The sequence below is a fragment of the Saccostrea echinata genome, unplaced genomic scaffold (assembly GCF_033153115.1).
Source record: "Saccostrea echinata isolate AGI-Se365-2 ecotype Australia unplaced genomic scaffold, CSIRO_AGI_Sech_v1 ptg000059l, whole genome shotgun sequence".
NCBI lineage: Eukaryota > Metazoa > Mollusca > Bivalvia > Ostreida > Ostreidae > Saccostrea > Saccostrea echinata.
This window is the reverse complement of record NW_026889808.1, coordinates 1,204,842-1,222,998: the sequence shown is the minus strand read 5'-3', so window position 1 is coordinate 1,222,998 and position 18,157 is coordinate 1,204,842. Positions and strand designations below refer to the sequence as shown.

The window sequence follows — 18,157 nt, the reverse complement described above, 5'->3', positions numbered from 1 at the left end:
AGGCCAAGGGTTTGTGAGGAGTGTAGCGGATTAGAAACCCTTGGCTAGCGAACATGCGATCCTAGAAATATTAAAATACTATCGTCAACTTCCCTTATTTATGTAGCAATATAACATTATCACCTCTCTATAGACTTTATGTCTCCCGGCTGATTTGATACGCAAGAGCTTGCTCTACGTACGAACAATTTCTAAAACGAGACAATTTTGACAATTACATATAAGTTAATGAAACAAAAATGTTAACAGTCTCTTTTAAATTCAACATTTTGTAAATTATATGGTCGATACAATGATCTTGTCAGCAAATACAATTTATCATAAAGTTAAATGTTCACTGGCGTTTTCCATACATTGTTCGGCAGTTAATTTAACTGAATTGTCTTTTCTGAATTGTTCTTTCTGTTTTCCTGATCATGACAAGGAGCACACGGTTGATGTGACCTTACAGATCGACAGTAAACGCTCACTCCTCTATGACACCTGATCCCACCTCTGATGTTTTTAGAGGTCCATGTTTGCTTTACTTCAATTTTGTATTGTTTCAATGGAGCTTGATTACTGTTCGTTTTATTAATACTCACATAAGAATCTATTTATCAATTATTTTAAATTTTAAAATTGCCTAAGCTAGACTGCCTTGGGGAATTAAAATTTCTAAATGAAAGCGAATAGTTTCCTTATTTATTAATTCATTCATTCATTTAATTGTAATTAAGATTTAACATGAAGAAAAGATTTACATTAATTGTTTTAATTCTAATAATAAACAAAGATTTCCGGTGAACAATTCTTTATTCTTTGAATATAAAACTTACTGATGATATCCTATCACAGATCACTTCATTCATTCTGATTTTTTAAAAGTTTCTTTTCAATATCGATTACTCTTGTTACAGGAAAGGAAACAGACACGAACAGATAGGATACAATCTAAAATGTTAGGCTAGTCAGACACGACAAAATTATCTAGAATTACTTACTGCTCTAGCAGATAAAGTTTTGTATTATGTACCCATAGAGAGTGAAAAATAGTGAAAATTTAGTTTAAAAAAAGAGTCAGAATATTTTGTAAATCAACGGAACACTTTTTTAAATCATTTTCTTAAATATTTAGAGGGATTAGAGATTTGTTTTTAAGTTGACTGTTGTTAAAACTACAAGCAGATGCTGCTGCCAGGATTAAAAGAATAAATGATTGATTTTATTTATAATTGAATTGTTAACTTACTAGCTCCGAAAATGCCTAGAATCGAAAAAATATTACTGTCATTTCATTAGAACAACATCGGAAAGATATAACCAATATATTTTTTCTTAGTAATGAGTACCTGGTAAGTTAATTTTAATCAATTTGTATGATTCCAATTGGCTATAAAGCAATTTTCAAAGATACATTAAGAAATAATCCAAAGTTATCCTTAACGTAGCTACGAGTTTGCATTCAAACAAATTAAAGAAACAAAAAAAAAATTAATTTCAAAAAGATACTCACCTATGCATTATATAATAAAAATATTGCCTTGATTACCAAAACCATAAGTCTGTTAAAGAAATGTTTTGGTTTTCGATACTCTTTTTTATTTAATATAAATACTTATTTGATTCATTTTCTTTAATTGATTAAATGTCTACAAATATAGAAACCAACTTACAGATTAACAAAACGAGAATTACAAATGTTTTCATATTGGTGTCCGTAAAAGAGGCTTGGTTGTTGAGACTATTGTAATTTATTAAGTACACCTGCTGGCGATGTTATTGATGGAGGAGGCTGGACTTTTTGTAAACAGGAAATAGATTATAGCATTTCATCAAATCCGTTCTATCAAGCAATATATCTTTAATGTTAATTTTGAGAAGAAAAAAAAACACACAAATAGGAATTTATTCAGTTTCACCTGCTGTCGAAGTAATTTATGGCGGTAGATATGTGTACATAAATAAAAAAAGACGGAAAACGAAGACAAGAAAAACAACTCAAATTAGAAAAAAGTACAACTGTACATATAAATAAAAAGCATTTGATAAAACGGTGGAATTTCCGATAGTTTTATTGAATTTACAAATCGTCAATCATCAAAAATAACATCGGCAGGGATAAATGTTGATGAAAACGTCCGCTAATACAGACACATGATGAATCAAAATTTGAAAATATGAAACACCTATTTTAATTTATATACTGCGTTTATGAATAGGTAAAATTGTTGATTATTTTGACAAACACATACAACGATCCCCCTATCCCTCTCCAAACTTTCTGTGAATGGTGAGCTAACGTTGAACGAACGCAACGCAAACGGTGAATGAACAGTATGTGAATTCTGAACGCAATTCCTTTAACGGTTAGGGGACGGAAAGTTATCTGTGAACCTTTAACGAATGCAGAGCGATGGAAGTGAATAATGAACGTATGGTGTATGCAAGATGAACGATTTATTCGGAATATTCAGATGCGTTCCTTGCATTGTAGTTATTCAATATTCCTGTAAAAAAAGGGAAACTTCCCCCCCCCCCCCCCCAAAAAATGTTTTTACTGTAGTAAATCAAAGTTTTTACTATAGTAAATTAAAGAATTTTTAATAATGATTTCAAATTGTTATCCCCTCGCAACGATGTTGGAGGGGATATAGTAACGCGCTTGTGAGTGTGTGTGTTTGTGTGTGTGTTAGTTTGTCCTTGTGCTAAACGGACGTGACAATTTTCATCGGGACCGATGTCGAATGCTGCCTTGATTAATAAATATTCTCTTTGCAAGGGGATGCTCCATTTTGCGGTGCCCTCGTTATATATTACGTTTTCAAATTCATAGTTGCACATTGTCTTTTATTAAGTAGAACTATTACTTGTATATTCAGGTATAATTACACAATTTTACATCCCTGTTATCAAATTCAAGGACTTCAAGCTTTTGAAATTTCAAAAAAAAAAATGTTCCAGAGTAAAGATGGAAAAGATTCATAGTAAATCAAAGTATCAAAGTTTTTACTATAGTTAACTATAGCTAATTATTGTTGGATTTAATCAATAAGAAAACTTTGTATACGTGTATACGTGTCAATATCATTGTGGTAGGCGAACTTTCCATTGATTTTTTTTTTTTCATTTAAATCCTGATTCAATTTTTAAAAGACAGTATTGAGGAGAATTTTTGGTATGATTTTTTATTAAAAAAAAATTATAAATGTACACAACCAAGTTTATTGATGGCTTTGGAAACTCACTCAAAATCATTCCCCCAAAATGAAACAACCATCACCTATTAAATGCTTCACTAGATGGATCTTGTCAAATGCACTTAGCAGGTAACTCGACCCCTTTCCACACTCCAAACACTCTGTCTCTTTTCTTCTCCATCTTTGATTATATGTCTTAATAATATTCTGCGCTTAAAGATTTTTCCTTCTGTTGCTTTCATCTATATTAATAAAAACTGTAGGCGTTTTACCTAACCATTACTATCTAGAGTAACCAAAGGGAAACGAAACTCTTGCAACAAATAATCTTTCGTTATAAGGAAAAAAAATTAAGCAAAACAAACATGATATCATTTCTTTAATATTTATTTAATTCCAATCAAGTGCATAAAAATGCATGCATTTTTGATGTTCAAAGTCACACACAACAATTGCACCAATGAAAGCATACAAAACAACAACCACTCCCTGATACAGGACCTGTAAGAGAAGATAAGGAAAAATAATATGTGACAAAAATTTACGCAATAAAATGCGGAAATGAACTGTTGCAGACATGTTGATTGATTGATTGATTGTATGTTGTTTAACGTCCTTCTCGAGAATTTTTCACTCATATGGAGACGCCACCACTTGCCGGTGGAGAGCTGAAAATTCTGTCCTATGCTCGGCACTTACGGTCATTGAGCAGTGAGGGGTCTTTTTCGTGCCAGCACCTACTGCGACACGGGACCTCGGTTTATACGGTCTCATCCGAAGGACCGGTCTCCACGTCCCACAGTGGGATTCGAACCCGCGACGTAAGTATCAACTCCTTACTTCGCGACTCTAGAGCAGACGCTCCAACCACTGCGCCACGCGGGCGACTAACTGTTGCAGACAGAAAAACTGTTGCACACAGAAAAAAATACATAACCCACCTTATAGGAGATCCCCCTCCTCCTGACTAAGAAATCGTTTTTAGCTCACCTCAACAAAGTTGGGGGAGTTTATGTAATACTCGGCGTCGGCGTCCCAGGTTAAAGTTTTTGGAGCAGTTTTCTTTTCAAGTACTTCTATGCCCTATATCATCAGAGATGCATGGAGGATGCTTCTAGTGTGTTTCATTGTATCAACAAAGGTTTCAGATGCTGCAATTTCAGCTAAAGAATGATCAGGTTAATGTTTTTAGAGCAGGTTAAAGTTTTTGGAGCAGGTCTCATTTCCAAGTAACTATATGCCCTATATTGACCAAACTTGCATGGATGATACATCTAAGGATGCACACTATTGGACTTGCTTCAGATGCTGGATATGACCTACATTTTCCAGATGAGTGAGCAGGTTAAAGTTTTTGGAGCAGGTCTTTCCAAGTAACTATAAGACCTATATTGAAAACTTGCTTGGATGATACATATACAACTAATGATGCACACTTCGGGACTTGCTTCAGATGCTGGATCTGACCTATATTTTCGGATGAGTGACCAGGTTAAAGTTTTTGGAGCAGATCTCATTTCTAAGTAAATGTAAGTCCTATGTTGACCAAACTTGCATGGATGATACATCCAAGGATGCACACTACTGGACTTGCTTCGGATGCTGGATCTGACGTATATTTTCCGAATGAGTGACATGGTTAAAGTTTTTGGAGCAGGTCTAATTTCCAAGTAACTACAAGCCCTATATTGACCAAACTTGCAGGGATGATACATCTAAGGATGCACACTACTGGACTTACTTCGGATGCTGGATCTGACCTACATTTTCGCATGAGTGACCAGGTTAAAGTTTTTGGAGCAGATCTCATTTCCAAGTAACTATAAGGCCTATTGAACCAAACTTGCATGGATGATGCATCAATGGACGAACACCCTCAAACTTGATTCCGATGCTGGTTTGACTTACATTTTAAGGATTATTGACTAGTTTAAAGTTTTTAGAAAAGTCCATTCCCAAGCAGCTAGCCATATCAGACCAAAGTTGCATAAAGGTTGCATCTATGGATGCAAAATACCAGATTATTAATTTAGTGTAGGACTTTGCCTTATTTAAAGACAACATCCCTTGAGGTGAGCTCTGTAATCTCTGATTACCTATGTGTACAGGTTGCTTTAAAAACACTTCTATCTAGCATAGCTAAGCTCATTAATGTTAGATTTAGGAAATTTGGTTCATCGTAAAAAAGAGGACATATTCAGCAGAAAGAAAAGCTTCGTATATCTTAAATTTGAATTTTTACAATATGTTGATTTTACACAAAAATATACCTTTTTATCAACAAATAGAAAAAATAAGAAAAATAAAAATCTTGGTTTAATCTTGTCAAAATATTGCTGAAAACAAAACAAAACAAAACAAAACAAACAAAAAAAAAAAAAAAAAAAATATTTATCTCTAAAACATTCTTGCATTTACGCTTGCATAGTCTTTTTATAATGTATATTAAAGGACTTTAAACATGCATACCTGAAACAAGAATTAGAGAATTAGAACTGGAAATGTCATTCCAGAAGAATACATACCTGCCGCAGATCTAGCAATTCGAATTGGAGTCACTGCAATGCAAATCAATAAAAAAATTTTTAAATAAATTAATATTACGAAACAGAATAAATCACTTTAAAATAAACAAAAAATGGATCTTTCTCAAACTGGTAAATGAAAACTTATATACGTTGCTTCATTCTTCATTCATTCATTCATTCTCTCTCTCTCTCTCTCTCTCTCTCTCTCTCTCTCTCTCTCTCTCTCTCTCTCTCTCTCTGTGTGTGTGTGTGTGTGTGTGTGTGTGTGTGTGTGTGAGGGTGTGTCAGGGTGTGTTTGTGTGTGTGTGTGAATGTGTTTGTATGTGTGTGTGTTAGTCTCTCTCTCTGCAAAACCTTATATTTTAACAATTGTAAGAGTAGAGATCTCATATTTTGCTCACGTAGCAATGATTTTTGTCCTTTGTGTTCTGTTTATTATCAGGGGTTACCAAATTCGTGACTATTGAATCCATACGTTTTAAATTTTCATTTATCAAGATAAATCACCTTTTATTTGGCAAGAAATTTTTGTGTTATTCCGCATGGCCCTATGCCTGCAAAATTTCATTTAAGAATGTATTTCTATTATTTTTAAATTTTCAAATACTATAATATTTTTAAAATTTGTCTTATCTATACCAAAAAAATGTTATTAGTATTTGTTGATCTACTGTATTTGTCGTCGACAAAAATGGCAGCATGTCCTTTACCAACATCCACCTAATTTTGTAATAACGTATGGTCTATTGTTAACAGTGCTATTGAACCTGTTAACACCTATTCGTCAAGCAAACTTAAATTATGACATGGTATGTAGTGTGAGTTTACCTTTTCCAGTAATTCAATTTGCATTTTTCTTAAGGTTTTTCCTTGACTGAGTAAGTGATGAAACCCTTTGACAATTTTGTATTGAAAATAATTGGCTAACAAATTGTACAAAAATGCCGTTCAATATTTAAGAACAATAGCTGTACAAATTGGTGATTGTGAACTCATACGTGATGCCTCAAGCAAATTGCTATCTACCTCTTAGAGTGTGCAAAAGGAGATTGTTATTGGGGGTAAAGGTTTCATATTGGAATATCTCATATGCAGACTTTTCTTTGTTGAAATCTATTATTAAAAGTTCCTTAAAATAGGTACTGAGAAATTGTCAGTTCCACTTACCATGACGCGCTCCACCAAGACCACGTCCTTCAACTTGGGCTGTAATAATGTAGAAGCTATCATAAACTATTTATAGGGATGCATTGCTTATTGCAGCATGGAGGACTGGGCTGCTCTGAACATGTAAGTTTAAGTTTTGGTGTATGGGATTGAGGTGGAGAAGTTACTCGGAATTAAAGGTTAACTATACATTAAAAAGCTTATACATCGGAATGTTCTCCCTTTATAAATTACGAGATACACAATATATTTACTTCCATGCAGTACATCTTTTAAAAATATATATGTTTTTCATATGTAATTTACAAAGTTGCTTATCATTTACTATCTATGAAAGCCTAGAAGGGTCAAGTAAAAAATAAAAAAAAATTTTAAAAAGTCGTAATAACGAGATAAAAAGTCGTTATTACGAGATAAAAAGTCGTAATTACGACTTAAGAAAGTCGTTATTACGAGATAAAAAGTCGTAATAACGAGATAAAAAGTCGTTATTACGACTTAAGAAAGTCATAATAACGAGATAAAAAGTCGTAATTACGACTTAAGAAAGTCGTAATAACGAGATAAAAAGTCGTAATTACGATTTAAGAAAGTCGTAATAACGACTTTTTATCTCGTTATTACGACTTTCTTAAGTCGTAATAACGACTTTTTATCTCGTTATAACGACTTTTTATCTCGTTATTACGACTTTTTATCTCGTTATTACGACTTAAGATTCTTAAGTCGTAATAACGATTTTTTATCTCGTAATTACGATTTTCTTAAGTCGTAATAACGACTTTTTATCTCGTTATTACAACTTTTTATCTCGTTATTACGACTTTCTTAAGTCGTAATAACGACTTTTTATCTCGTTATAACGACTTTTTATCTCGTTATTACGACTTTTTATCTCGTTATTACGACTTAAGATTCTTAAGTCGTAATAACGATTTTTTATCTCGTAATTACGATTTTCTTAAGTCGTAATAACGACTTTTTATCTCGTTATTACAACTTTTTATCTCGTTATTACGACTTTCTTAAGTCGTAATAACGACTTTTTATCTCGTTATTACGACTTTCTTAAGTCGTAATAACGACTTTTTATCTCGTAATAACGACTTTTTATCTCGTTATTACGACTTTCTTAAGTCGTAATAACGACTTTTTATCTCGTAATAACGACTTTTTATCTCGTTATTACGACTTTCTTAAGTCGTAGTAACGACTTTTTATCTCGTTAATACGACTTTTTATCTCGTAATAACGACTTTTTATCTCGTTATTACGACTTTTTAATTTTTTTTTTATTTTCTTATTTGACCCTTCTAGGCTTTCGTAACTATCGACAAAACGACAGGTCCCATTTTCTAGAAAATTTATTTTACTTATCGCATAAAAACGTACTTTAAACAGTTTGTGTTTTATATTCATTAAGTCAAATATATTTTTGATGATAGGTGAAACATGTGTCTGATTCTAATTTATACTTTATGCAGCCAACAATTACTTGAGGAAATGATGAAGTTTAAAATGGTATCGTTTTTGTTCGATTTTTATCCGATTAGAAGCTTTCCGTAAATCTTCTCGACTATAGTCTCGATCATTCAGACGCATGCCTTTATCACACAAATCGAAGCGGTTTGATGATCAAGACTAATTTCCATTGTTATCGGAAGAATTTGGTTTGAAACTTAATCGAGTTCATGATTGATCTTGCTCGTGACATTAATTGTCCTCACTAATAATTAGTACATCTTGCATAAATATTTGGTTGGTCATTTTCCACACTTAACTCATGAGTGATTTTGAGATCTAAAGGTCAAAGGTATGTTTATACATGTATAAAGTAGTAATAGTAATATCTTAGTTATAAATATAGGACCATGAAATCAATTATACAATCTGGGAGATCAATTTGCTTGATTAACGAGTGTTGACAGATTAAACTATGAATGAAAAAAGCCCATTCACTTAAGTTTTATTTTCACAAAAAGAAAACAAAAAAAAAAAAAAAAATGATGGCGTGAGTACCTTGTCTCAAAACTAAATTTAAGAATATAGGAATTACAGGCACGTCTAAATAAAACAAAATCATGATATTTTACTACATTTATTTCCCGGGCGACAATTGATGGCAACATCAATGTTTTCTTGTGTATAGTGCTACATGTTTATTTATTTCGTATTCCGATCTCTCACTTTATTTTTCATTCATATACAATTTAGAAGAAAAATTAAAATATATATATATATATATATTTTTCTCACTCTCAGACATTGGCAATGTATTTTTTTTCTATCATACAAATTTTGATGGTTTTAAAGATTCGCAGACTAAAGACAAATTGTCTCTAAGAATATCAAGTAAACTATAAAACTTCTTTATCCATACAAATGATTTTTTTTAATGATCATTAAAATATTTTGGTCTGCATTTATAATAATTGAATGGATTTTTACAGAACTCTGGCAATTTTCATAGAGCAAAACTTTGTTTTAAAGTGTTGATTAGAATCATTTAGGCCTACCATTACGGTCGCCTGCGTGGCGCAGTGGTTAGAGCGTCTGCTTTAGAGTCCCGGAGTAAGGAACGGATCCTTACGTCGCGGGTTCGAATCCACTGAGACGTGGAGACCGGTCGTTCGGATGAAACCGTATAAACCGAGGTCCCTTGTCGCAGTAGGTGTTGGCACAAAAAAGATCCCTCTATGCTCAATGGCCCTGAGTGCCGAGTAAAGGTCTACATTTGAAGCCCTTCACCGGTATATGGTGACGTCTCTATACGAGTGAAAAATTCTCGAGAGGGACGTCAAACAACAAACAAACAAAACAAATGAAATTCTCAATTTTTTCTTCATAATTTATTGTACTTACATTTAAAACATGATTTTGCTTATTTTATCAAATGAGATATATGTACATAGCTACCATATTCAGGAAAGTTCGTTGGTTATTAGAGTTTTTAGTAGGTAGTCATTTAGATATAAAAGGGATCAAAAGAAATAAAGCAGATGTCGTTAACATAATTTAACTATTGGTATCATATTATTTTTTTTAAAATATGCAGAAATGGAATAAAAAAAACTTTGAGAATTCTCTTTAAATAGCGCTCGATCAAATGGGATTCCAGGAATCACATGTGTAAATGACTATTATTTCCTTTTGGGAAAATAAAACCAATGAAAACAATATACAAGTTGAATTTTAAATTTTCTGTTTTGTATTTATTTTTCTTTCTAATTCTTCAATTTCATATGACTCAATATACTATATATCAAAGTAACTATTTTGAAAAGCTACCAGTCTAGATTATTAAATATAATTAGTGTCTGACAATCTGTTGTTTACATATTTAAGCTGTTTTTATTAGGACTTTTTACAAAATACATAAGAATAAAAAAATCCAAAAGCAGACATTATGATCAATAAATGGCAATACAAATGATTTTGTCAAGAGTGGAAATGTTAACTTACCAGTTCCCCAAATACCTAAAAAGAAAAAAAAATAAAGATCACATTTTCCATCTACTCTTATTTCATGTGCAATGTGGTATTTCGCAAAAAAGCTCTATTTCATAATATTTTTTTAATTTAGTAATGAAAGAAATATCACGTAACACATGAACAGGTAGTGGCGAAATTTAGTGTATAATAATCAAATTTAATTCTAAAAGCATAAAATATAATTTAAACATAGGTAAATACATTTAGGTATTGTTATAAAATCGATTTTTCAAGAATCAAAGATATAGCGATGTCAATTCTCAAAAATGTTATTTGAAACACAGGTCAAAAACATTAGTTTTGATCTGAAATTATCAACAGATTCTTGCAAACGATATACGATTTATAAGAGTGTTATTAGCGGACCTCTCCAAAATAGCCTAGAAAAATTATACATCCGACTTATAAGCGGATCTACTAAAAGACGAGTATATAGGGTACTGATGTATGCTGTAATACAAGTAGAGCTTTTCCAAAAAGCTTACCGTCTTTAGCAACAACCTTAAACTATAAACTGACCTAAACAAGACTATAATTCTTGAAAATTTCTTGGCTTTGTATTTTTTCATTTAGTTTTTTCTGACATGAGCCCCGGTTAACAGATGCTCGGCTGTCTCCGTAAACTTCAACTCTGCTGCCAGGTTCATTTGGCAAACCTCGGCTGATTCCCTCACCTTTGTGATACATGTAACTCGATACCTCGAAGTCCGCTGGACCGAGGAAAAACTTCGAGAGATCAAGAGTTCGAGTTTTCAAGAGTCCGGAATTTTCCGGATTTGTTGACAGGTTTTAAAATTAGTCTTGCCGGATGTAATGATTTTCATGCAGTGCTAACCTTTTACACGTGGTTTTTATAAAACAACGATATTTTTTCGTAATTTAGTTGAATATTTCATTAAACTGAGTAAAGCGAAAATGTATATTGTCATTTCATGTATATTTATTTAATCTTTGTAATACGGACATCATATTACGCATTCGTTACATGAAAACGACATTTTACAGCATCGTACATAGCATTGACTATTCCAAACATGATCATTGAAAGCAGTTCTTTAAGTATTTGTCCAATAATGGTCGTCATATTGACATTGAGGCTGTTTCTGCTTTTTCATATTTCTTTGACACTGACTCGAAATAAAAATCAACTTTGTGTTTCGTCTTTTAATCAATATATTACTACTTTTCACTGACATTGTGTCTCTAAATTGTCGTAAGACAGTCGCTGATAATTATTTCAATAGGATATAGGCAAAGTATGATTAATTATAAATCAATTATCACCTTGTAGCATAAGTGTCACCTGAATAAACATCTTGTTCCTCGAGACCCGCGTCTTCTGCCGGGGGCCATTTAAATGTCCAGGTAAAGGTGCTAATTATATAACCTTGTGAACACATAGCCAATTCGAGGTATCGAGGGTAAATTCTAATAGAATATGCATAGCGGGACTGCATTTTGACTTCGAGGGATCAAGGGTTTCGAGAGATCAAGAGTTCGAGAAATCAAGAGTAAATTTGCTTAGTTATATAGGGGAAAATTCGGGACCGAAGACTCACTTCGAGCGATCAAGAACTTCGAGAGAACGAAGTTCGAGCCATCAAGAGTTAACTGTATGTAGAGTTGTACGAATCGGCCGAGTGCTGCCGAGATTAGAAAGACTGAGCAAAACGAAGGGAAAAAGAATACATACAAACTGTAAAGCTTGCATGCAATAAAGATAAATTCTGTTAACAATGAAAATATGGAAACTTTTTTTGTTAATTGCTATAAAAAACTATCATGTTATTTCGAATTTATTACTACCAATTTCCACTGTTCGTTTTGTCATATTTTTTTACGATTGAAAATCTTGAAAAATTGTAAAGTCATACGAAAATTAGATCATCAGAAAATTATCTCCCTTGCCTTGAACAGCATTTCAACCAATGAAATAATTGAAAATTTTCTCATCATGCAATTAATATCAATCAGAAAAGAGAGGAAGTGCATAGTCCTAAGACTGTAAAATACTTCAACTCTGTATACCGTCTTCCAAGGAAGACGGTAATAATTGCTATAACTCGTCGTTAGAATTTTTGGAATGAAATGCCTTCCAGATGCTAAAACAATTTGCACTATGATTCAAAATTTAACATCACTGCATAATGCAAATGTAACAAGGTAAACGTACTATTTTCTAAAATTACTGAAACTCAATATTGAAAATATAGTGAATGTAGGCTTCTCAATATTAAAATATCTAACACTTAATGCATTTTTTATATTTCTCTTGATTATGAAGCAACTCACATGAAGATAAATTTAGAAATTACTTACAGAACAATACAGCAAGAATCAGGACAATCTTCATTCTGCTCCTCTGGAAGAGATAAATAAAGTTCCCACAGAAGGTCTATCATATACACCTGCTGGTGACGTTATTGATTTAAGGAATAACTGTCTAATTTTTTGGATTCATGATGTGATCAATCGAGTGGCTTGCGTGATAATTTGCATAAAATTATCACGCAAGCTAATCGATTGATCATCGTCATGAATCCAAAAAATCTGACAGTTATTCCTTATATTTACATGCTCCTGATTCTGCAAATTCCCGTGCTAATAGCCCGCTTCTCTATTTGTCCCGCCCTGCACGTGATTTTTTTTAACAGCGCCTATCGATGAACCAGTAGATTTATGTAGAAATAAAGATTTTTTACAAATTATAATTTTATCTCGGACAAAGACATTGGAAATGTAAATATTTGTTAATAAAGAAAAAAGTCAACATTCAATTGGTCAATTTTCTATCCAATCAAAATGTTTTTCTTGTCACTCCAAAAAATACTTACATGTAGCATATAAATTCCAAATACTGCAAATACTGCCAAAAAAATACATACATACGAGGTTCGTTGACTGAGGCGATAAAATTGATACTATTGTAACCTATTCTTACAAAATTTACAAGGAACACAAGTAATAGCTTTTCAAAAAGCTTGCCTGACTAATCAATCAATATCTATGGAACGTATATGCAAGAGAGGTGCTAATCGTTTCCGTCATCAAGGAGCGACATAGTTGCGATACTTCATTACACAAGATTCTCAAATGTCATAACCAAATACTACAGATTAACGAATATCTCAGACATGCCACTATTTGGTCATTTATTAGTTAGCCCACGGGCTGACTAGTTACGTTGGTGCACTAGCGTAGATTATAATCAAAGGCGGATCCCGGATCCAGCACCGGTGCGCCGGGCGTACGCCCCCCCCCCCCTACATATAAGTAGAACATATATGTTTATCATCCTAAAATCAAGGAAAAACACCTTATTAGTAAGAATTCGTCAGCTTCCGGGGGCTTCGCCCCCGAACCCCCATTAGGGCTTTGCCCTGGACCCACTGGGGTTTCAATACAGTCCCCCCAGACCCCCTTCCTTCTACTGCGCCCTCCCGTTATGAAATTCCTGGATCCGCCACTGATAATTCTGGGGAAAATAGTTAGATGATTCGTTTTAAAGAAATTCATATTACATGTACTCTCTTACTAGAGGGCTCACTTCTTCATGCACACTCCCTGGTCAGTGATAGATTGATGAGACGGCCTCTATTTATAGACTGGTCTGTTTTCCGTCGTTCTCGACGACGAAGTAAATTATGAACAGTTTTAACTCAGAAAGTTGTCTTGAAGTGTTTGAGACAAAAATGCTTCAATGCTGCTCTAGAAATCAAAGTAAATGACCTGTACATTTTATAGCTAGCGCAAAACAAGAATGATACTAACCCCCCCCCCCCCCCCTGGACAAAACTCACGCGATGATGGTCTTACCATATATATGTACATGTACTATAAATGAGTTTAAAATACATCTTCAGTTATATATAGTTTTGAAATTGTTTAGTTTTTCTTTTCAATCGATTTCAGGACCTTTCTCAGTTTTATAATAACGTGCTTTTTTATGAAATGAAAAATGAAAAGTACAGATCATGATGTCTTCTTCATTTTGCCGATTCTTTACTTGGAACCTTACGGGAGTGAAGCCCATTCCTCTACGGGTACTGACCTACACTCTTGTCACTGTATTAAAAGGAAACCCTTGTTCATCACAAAGCATGAAATAATATGCTACTCGCTGGCTTTCTAAGCTTTTTTTAAAAACCTAACCTTGCAATGTACATTATTAATAAATGTAATATTGAAAGAAAGGCTAGGTGGAAAACAGACTGAATCAAGAAGGGATGTCCAATTTACTAGGTGGAGGGAGTTTGTTTATGATTAGACAAGTCCACTTATGGGATAAATAGTAAGAATAATCAGCAAATCCATTGCTTTAGTCAGGGACCTATATACTAACTAGTACATAGGTCCCTGCTTTAGTGTTGCCTGTCCATGTACAATGTGTTATCTTATAAAATGAGATAAAATTTACTGTTAATAAAAAATCTGGAGCTTAAGAATCATGTTAAAAGAATAAACTTTATTTATTTCCATAGAAGTTATCACACCCATTTAATAGAACAACCCAAGAAAAAGGCGCGAAGATAATTTTCATGTGACATTTGGCGCGAAATCGTTGTGTCACCCCTTTCTTAGAAGGCAAATGGATTGATCCAGTAGTTTAGAAACGCAGAAAAAATGTTACACGGACATGTCCGTACAAAGAATCGCAAAGAATAAACATGTGCATGCAAAAGAACTGAAGGAATTAAACACATTATTATTTTGCATCAGTTATATGATTCTTTCTTCTGCAAACTGTATTTGTTTAAATGCAGGTAACAAATTCCGATGTAAATCAGCTTGCACAAAATCTAGTTCATTAAGAATGATCGCTTAGTTTCGGATCCCTGAAATATTAATCCTTATACTGCCTGACGCACGTGGCGTCAGGCAATAAGATAACAAAAGTGTTAGAAATGTTGAAAATTTCAGATTGAAACGTTGATTATTTGCCAAATTATTACCAAATAAAAAAGACATTATATGATCACCCGGCGCTGTCTCTGTTTAGTTTCATGACGTCCGACAACGTCATTGTTTCTCAAGCCCGCTTCCTCTACCTCATACACTTATCTCGATGCGATTCTTTGGGGTTAAGTAAGGACTTAATCCTGTTTTGTTTATATGACTTTAAAATGTCATGAACAGCTGCTTTCGATGCATATAATATTATAAATGGATCTATACATAGGGAAATTCCTCACTTGATTATGTCAACATATTTAGCTTGTCGGAGTTCAATATTTGCTACTCATGATCAATGTCACTTTTCGACATGACTGACTTTTGACTCCCTGACTACAAATCGACAGTAACTGTACATCTCTCATCTCTCTGAATCTTTTTTGCATTTAAAAACAAGTACTCTGGATACACTTTATTTCACTGTAGTCCGTTTAAACATTTCCTAGGTCTATACCAGTCTTTCCAAGGGTGAAACTTTATAGAATGTTAGAAAAAGAAACCCCTCCCCCTTTTCGATGTAATTTTCAAGTCCTTAATTGTTTTGACACTCCATAGAAAATGAACGATAAAATTTTATAGAACTTACAGAATTAGGTAAAAATTGCAAATTTTACGGAACAATCATGCCATACCACATTCCTGAATTAACAGGCTTTTTGGATGACAAATGCTCGTATCAAAAGAGTTTTTCTCAGTTAAACTCAGATAGAAAAAAAAATGTCATATTCGAGGTTGCGCCGACTGGACATACCATTGCTTACAAAAACATTAACAATTTATTAAAAAATAAAACTAATGATTTATGGTTTATTCTACAGATAGAAAAGATGACGCTAACTAACTGTGTTAAAATTCATTGATGTACCTAAAGCGGTTTTAATTTTATGGCACTAGTCCACGAACTTTTTAGATAACCCCTCGTACACACACACATATATATATATATATATAAAATTGGGGGCTTAATGAATTTATTAGATAATTCAAAAGCCAAACATTCACGAAAATAACAAAGAAATAAAGAAACATTAAAGATATTTATTTCTTCAAACGTCGCCTTTTGAATAAATAAACTGAAGAGAAAGAAAAATTTAAGAGTCAGTTAAATCACATTATTTATCATTTTGAAGATCTGAATAGCTTTGCATTGATGATGTATACAAAGTGATTAAGTAATTTATTCAGATGTACAAGACCAGGTTCACAGTGCTTGACAGTAAAGTACAGTCTAAAACTACATTAAATACATCTTTCATTTACTCAGTTATCGAAAAGACCCGATGGACTTGTCAATGCAAATTTCTTTGATTCATTTAAGGTGCATGAAACTTTCACAGTTTGTATATGCTTAAAGGGTGTTTGTTTTGAAAAAACGCAGAGTTTATTCGGTGAGAAACAGAAATGATCGTTTTTTTAGGGAACATCAGCAGTTTTATTGTGCATCAAGCTTGCAGCTCAAAATCTGGTCCATGCTAATGATGTTTCCTGTATAATTGAGTGCAAATGTGTAACAGGTGAAGATAACGAACAGTGATCGATCTCAAAAATCTATAAACAAAACAAATATGTGAAGAGAGCATGAAACACGGACCCCTAGATATTCCAGAGGTGGGATGAGGAGTAAGCATCCCCCATTGACCGGTCACACCCGCCGTGAGCCCTATGTATTGATCAGGTAGACGTAACTTTCCGTAGTCAATTCAGTATAAAAACAAAGGCCTAACAATTGGTGTGAATCAAGTCAGCTAAAATACGACCCAATGATAGGTTATATATATTGCTAACAAGGTCATTATAATGACCATAACGTTTTCGAAATGCCGACATTAAATAAAGGTATTGAAATCCCTATAACATCAACTTATCAGTGAGTAGCATGCCTCGCTTAAAAAATTGATCGTACTCGCAGCAAGCTCTTGATCTATGAGTAGCGAATAAGTTGAGAGACAAAACACCATAAGCAGGTGATAGTGGGATATTACTACATAAATAAGGAAAGTTGACGATGGAAAAGCTGAAATTATCTTGTTTGTCATACAGTTTAGTTCTTAATTGGCCTTTATCGTCTATAGTCAGTAAAACATCCAATACCTTGCTAGAAACGTGTGTCTTTTATTCAAAAAACGTCATTTGAAAAATAGGTAAAATTCATACGTAAATCATTTTTTCTAAACTGACTCTCCATTGATTAAGATATAAAAGGTTTGCTATTTTAAACCGGCATTTTTCAGATGTATCATATTATTAGTACTTTAAAACAGAAAACGGAACTTCCCTCTTCCCTTTGTTAAAAAACAATAATGATATCACAATTATTATCATTGTGAAACTTCAAGCCTTTCATTTTGTCATTTATAAAACTTTTTGTCTTTATATCTAGACAGTTGAATATCAAAACATTTCACACTTTTAATTGTGCGTATATTACTATTGAAATACCCCTTCGCGAAAAAAGCATACAAAACTTACCCGCCAGTGAGTGTGTAAGTGGGTAAATGGGTGAATTCATGACAAACGGAAGTAATTTTGTTAACTGTGGGATTGCTCAAATTTGCGAAGCATTTAGGCTTGTTAATATCCTATAAGCATTTTCTTATTCCAAATTTTAAGTTATATTCATGTATTAAAAGGGATTCGAAATTACCGGAATTATTCTTCCGATGAATTTCATTATCTTGTTAGCACATACAACCTATCATTCAGTCAAATGCTGACTGACGTTCTTCATACTAATTGTTAGGCCATTATTCATACACTGAACTGTCTACGGATTTTTCCGGGTTTTTTCCCGATCATGACGGGGGCGCGCAGCGGGTGTGGCTGGTCGGCGGGGGATGC

General features: G+C 33.3%; 1 long non-coding RNA gene across 1 annotated transcript; it reads right to left on the bottom strand.

The window, feature by feature from the left end:
• Positions 1–3,550: 3,550 nt before the first annotated feature.
• On the bottom strand, positions 3,551–12,753 carry LOC133174751 (uncharacterized). Its single transcript, XR_009719181.1, has 5 exons — positions 12,686–12,753; positions 10,337–10,351; positions 6,875–6,913; positions 5,705–5,737; positions 3,551–3,680 (listed from the first exon to the last, which is right to left on the bottom strand). It is a non-coding gene; the product is annotated as an uncharacterized LOC133174751 (long non-coding RNA).
• Between the last annotated feature and the right edge of the window lie 5,404 nt (positions 12,754–18,157).